Genomic DNA, 6,023 nt, shown 5'->3' on the forward strand with positions numbered 1-6,023 from the left:
GTAATTACAGAAATTGATTTCAAAAGCTCAGACGCGTTTTGTTAAACGCTACATGAAGTAGATTTTAGAATCAGAGCGTTTTGTTAAATCTAAAAGCTTAACGCTCGTGCTACTAAACAGAGCTTTTTGTTTAAACTAAAGCGTTTTATCAAAAGTTAAAAGCTAGAAGTTCCCAAACGCTTCCAAAAATTCCGTAACAAACACGCCCATCATGTTCCAAAGCACACGAGGGGAAATATTTCATTTTATAGAAGCCTTCCAATTTTATAACGAAATTACGTATTTCTCTCTCTCAAATTACAAATTTGCCCTTATCTTCATTACTTTCACCGTGTTATTCTAAGGAAATCAACATATTGTCAAGTATCATAAAATCAATTATAACTTCAAAATCAATGTTGGGACTTGACTTGCCGAATAGAGATAAGATGTCACGAAAAATTGCTGCTCATATTGTTAGTTGATAAAACTGCAAAAATGGTCCATGTGGTTTCTCATTTTATGTGGTTACAGTCCAAACGTTTGAAAAGTTGCAGATTTAATCCTTTTCAACAAGTTTTGTTGTGGTTTTGGTCCCTCATCTGTTAAGTTCCTTAAAATGATAATTTTACCCCCAAGGACCATTTTCACAGTTTTGTCTTTTGTTGTACAATAAGGACCATTTTAGCATATATTCTTTTTTATTTTAATGAAGTATTATATATTAATAGATATTATTTTTAATATATAATATTATAAACTAATAAATATTTTTTTATTGGATTATTAATTTATTTTAGTTGATTTTTTAAAAAAAATTGTTGGAGTAATTCTTTTTTATTAAATTATTATATATCAATACATATAGTTTTTAACATATAATATTTATATATATAATATTTATATATATAATATTTATATCATAATAAATATTATATTTTGCGTATTCCATGACTTTGTGGTGGAACCAATAAAATTAACAAGAACTATTATTATAATCCGATAAAATAATATTTAAGATATGAAGAAAATAATAAATTAAAAGTAATAATCCAATAAAAAATAGTTTAACAAAAAAAGAAATTATAAAAATTAACTAAAAAATAATAATTATCCAATAATATAATATTTATTATGATATAAATATTATATATTAAAAACTATATGTATTGATATATAATAATTCAATAAAAAATAATTACTTCGACAATTTAAAAAAAAAAGAATTAACTAAAATTAATTAGTAATCCAATAAAATAATATTTAGTATATGAAGAAAATAATAAATTACAAGAAATAAAAGAAATAATCCAATAAAAATAATTTAAAAAAAAGAATTAAAACTATTAACTGAAAGAAATTAATAATCTAATAATATAATATTTATTATGATATAAATATTATATATTAAAAACTATATGTATTGATATATAATAACTCAATAAAAAGAATTACTCTAACAAAAAAAATCAAAAAAAAAAATCAACTATAATAAATTAATAATCCAATAAAACAATATTTATTAATATATAATATTATATATTAAAAATAATATTTATTAATATATAATACTTTAATAAAATAAAAAAGAATGTATACAAAAATGATCCTTATGGTATGGTAAAAGACAAAACTGCGAAAATGGTCCATGAGGGTAAAATTGTCATTTTAAAAAAGTTAACAGCTAACCAGTTAAACTTAACGGATAAGGGACCAAACCACAATAAAACTTATTGAAAATGACGAAATCTGCAACTTTTCAAACGTTTGGACCATAATCATATAAAATAAAAAACCATGGGAATCATTTTTGCAATTTTGTCTTAGCACTTCATTTCATATCTTGAAGAAAGTCAAGAAGCAATAGCACCAAATCCCATTAAAAGCAACCTTAATTACAAAATAAATAGAAAATCAAATCATATCCTTTAACAATTGTGGTCATCTTCAATCGACAAATACGTGTTTTTCTCCTTGTTCAAACACCAATATTAGGGGTGAGTATGGTGTGGTTTTAGGGTCGAACCGAATTGCAAACCTCAAAATACGGTTTTTCATTTTATAAATCGTTGGGTGCGGTTTTTCAATGGCTTGGTTTTACGATTTTTTAATACGGTTTCGGTTTGTATTAGTTTGGTGTCGGTTTTAAACCGAGTAAAAAATATGTTGCAATATTTTTGTTAACCCGTACGGATTTATTTTTAATGGTGATGATGTAGCAAGCATGTACGATTGTATGGTGCTGTTTATTCAATTTTAGAAACAATGTAGTCGTTACATAAAAACACAAACACAAAAATAACAAACTCACTTTTTAAGATTAAATAATATTTTGATAAATTAAAATAAATTCCCATATTAGTCCTTTATTTGCATTTGCACCAACAAACAATAACTAAAATAAATTCTTGCCGAAAACGTTTTTAATAAAAAAAATATACAAGGATAAATTCACACCAAATATTCAGGTCATATCTCATCATAAAAAATCCATCAAATGTCTTTTGGCATTTTCCACTTAAAGTATCCTATATATACAAAATAAATAGAGTAAATTACTGAAATGGTCCCTGTGGTTTAGGTAAAATTATGTGTTTAGTCCCTAACTTTTTTTTTGCACTCGTATAGTCCTCAAGGTTTCATTTTATTACGCGCCTAGTCCATATTGACGTTTTCTGTCATTCTTCTGCGTTAAGTATATCACGTGTCTGGCACACCAAGGGTATATTCGTCCTTTTACACATGGCGCCTAAATGGATATGGCAAACGTTTCTTATATCTTCCCGATCATCTTTCTCGTTTACGTTACACATACCATTTCTCTCAACTAAATCACGTAGAAAACCCTAACCTACTCGATTTCAATTAAGATTTCCTAAAGGCAACAATGGTGGGGTGGAGGATTCGAGCAGACATGGCGGAAATAGACGTTGGACGAGTTTACAATAAGTATTTTTGTGTTTAATACTCTCATCTAAAGCACAAACTCTCAAAAACTAAGCTTCATTATCGTTCTCACTGGTGGGAATCCATCAATATTCTCGATTAAACTGTTTTATAATGGATTTTTTACAAAGTTTCCTGGAAGGAGATAATTAAAGGGAAAAGTAAAGTATGTTGATTTAGTGGACATTGGCGAGTTATCTGTTCATGATATTGATGAAATGATGGACATCATTTGCTGCGTGGAGGAAGGTAAGCTATTGTATTATCACTTCAAAAGACCATTATTAGATTTGGACACTGGTTTGTTTGCTTTGGCTTGTGATAGTGATATTAACCACTTAAGGAGATATGTGGAGAAACATTCACTTATTGAAGTTTTTACAGAGCATAGTAAGATAATGTTGAAGACATATTTAACGTCCCTTAACCCTAGTAAAGTTAGGATTGAGGAAATTATTGAACCCCTTGCATGTTCTAAAAGGCTTTTCTTAGAATGGAAGACATCAACAACAGGGGATTGTAGTGGTTCTACCATACCAGAAGTTGAACAATGTGGAAAACCCCCAAATGAGCCTCAATTTCAAACACAAGGTTTTGATCAAAACTTTGATCATTGTGAAAACCCTCCAAATTACTTTGATCAAGACTTTACTTCATTTGTACAAGACTTTGATCAACACTTTACTACATTTGTACAATATGAGGTCAATCAAAGTGAGGACATTGGAGTGCATGGTGATGATTTGACTGATAGTGAAGATAGTGAGTTCCTATTAGACGAGGATAACATGATTGAGGAGCCTGACATAGATATGAAAGATTTTTTCTTGAACATTGACCAAAATGCAGAATGGATGGGTGACAATGGAGGGTCAAGTGTGAATGTAGAAGATGGTAAGGAAGATGAAGAAATCGTGGTGCTTAATAATGACATATTGATACCTGAGTCGTCATCTGATGAGGGCGGGATAAAAGTAGAAGAAAGCCAATTAAAGCAATACGAGAGGCAAAAGAAAACAATGAAGCACGTGTTACTGATCCCTTTTACTTGTATCAAAGTGTTGGTTCACCTGAAGAGTTGAAAAACAAAATAAAACAACATGCTGTCGAGACTAGAAGAGAGATCGTCATAATTAGAAATGACAAAAATAGGGTAAGGGCTGTTTGTAAAGGTAGTATACCAGACCTTATTGAAGTAGGTGTTGGTCGTCCTGTTGAAGAAAGGAAGTGCCCGTGGTTCCTATATGCAAGCAAGTGGAGTAAGGATGCAGATCTGGAGATTTGTACGTATGAAAAAAAACATGTATATCTATAAATGAGGACTGTGAAAGCTTGTACTTACAAGTTTTTATCCAAGCAATTGTGCAACATGTGGAAAGTAACCCCACGATTCCTACAATAGCTTTACAAGAACAACTCCAACGCCAATACCAATGTGACATTTTAAAGATGAAGGTATTTCGGGCAAAAACCGAGGAAAATATTCATGTGAGAGGTGATTATGCAGGCAAATACTCTATACTAAGAGACTGTATTTTGGAACTTCAAACACGAAACCTAGACACCACCGTGAAAATCAAAGTTGAAACCGAACCCAATCCCCACTGTGAATCAAGAATATTCAAGTGGATATACATATGCTTAGGGTCATTAAAGAAGGGTTTTGCAGCTGGAAAACGAGATTATGTTGACTTGGATGGGTCTTTTATGAAGGGTCCTTATCCAGGAATAGTCCTCACTATAGTGGTAAGTTTATACTTTGTTTTTTTTCTCTCATCCATTTTTAATGTTTTAATTACTAACTTAATATATGTATTTAGGGTCTTGATGGAAACAACTATACTTATCCTTTGGCATACGCTATATTAGAGGCCGAAAACATCAACTCGTGGACTTGGTTTTTAAATTGTTTAGGTGATAACCTCAACATGCACAGTAACTCCAACTTTACATTTATATCTGATAGACAGAAGGTGATCTATTGTTTGTGTAATCTTTATAACTACACATGTATAATTCAATTTGATTTTATTTATGTTTGTATTTGGTAGGGACTGTTGTATTTTGTCTATGCCATATCCATGAAAACATGAAAAATCAGTGGAGGAGAAGGGTCTTTCAGGACATATTATGGAATTGTGCAACTGTAACAACTGTGCAAGAATTTCACTATGCAATGGAAGAGTTCAAGAAATTGAACAATGATTTCTATGAATGGGTTAAATCTATTCCACCTCAACACTGGGCTAGGTGTCACTTCACAGGTTTGTATCCTTTTTTAGTTAATGTACCTTTATTTTTGTTAGTTACTAAAATATGTTAGCTTAATCTTCAATTGTAATGCAGGGAGGGCATATTGTGATGGTCTTCTAAATAATTTGTATGAGTCTCTTAATAGTCAACTTCAAAAAGCACGTGAACAACCGATCATCACTTGCCTAGAATTCATTAAAGAGTACCTAATTGTAAGAATACTCACAGTGCAAAAGTTAATCGATAAGGCATCTGGACCTTTGATTCCAACTGCAACAACTGTATTGGAAAAAATTAAAAATGAGGCATCACAGTGTATTGGTGTTTTTTGTGGGAATGGTAAATACCAAGTCACTGGACCATGGATGGACCAGTGTGTTGTTGACATGGTTCAACATACATGTTCTTGTAGGAAATGGAACTCACTGGCATCCCATGTAAGCATGGACTAGTTGCAATATGGGATATGAGAAAAAACAACAAAGATGTGGGGTTGCCTGAATCATGGGTTCATCCCACTTACTAGCTAAAAACATGGAAGGAAATGTATTCCTTCAAGATTGAACCTATAATTGGAAGAAGAATGTGGGAAAAATATCCTTGCCCTACCACATTGCTACATCCTAAACATCATGTCCTTATTGGAAGACCAAAAAAGAAACGAAATAAGTCTGATGTGGAAGATTTGGTGAAGGGGAATGGTGCTTCAAGGAAAAACTAATATGTGACATGTTCGAAATGCAAAAATATTGGTCATAATTCAAGAAGTTGCAAAGGTCAGATTGCTAGTGGAAGTGCATATGATGGTGGACCAAGCAGGAAAAGGAAGGCATATGGTGTAGGGA

The sequence above is a fragment of the Lactuca sativa genome, chromosome 7 (genome assembly GCF_002870075.4).
Source record: "Lactuca sativa cultivar Salinas chromosome 7, Lsat_Salinas_v11, whole genome shotgun sequence".
NCBI classification, from domain to species: Eukaryota; Viridiplantae; Streptophyta; class Magnoliopsida; order Asterales; family Asteraceae; genus Lactuca; species Lactuca sativa.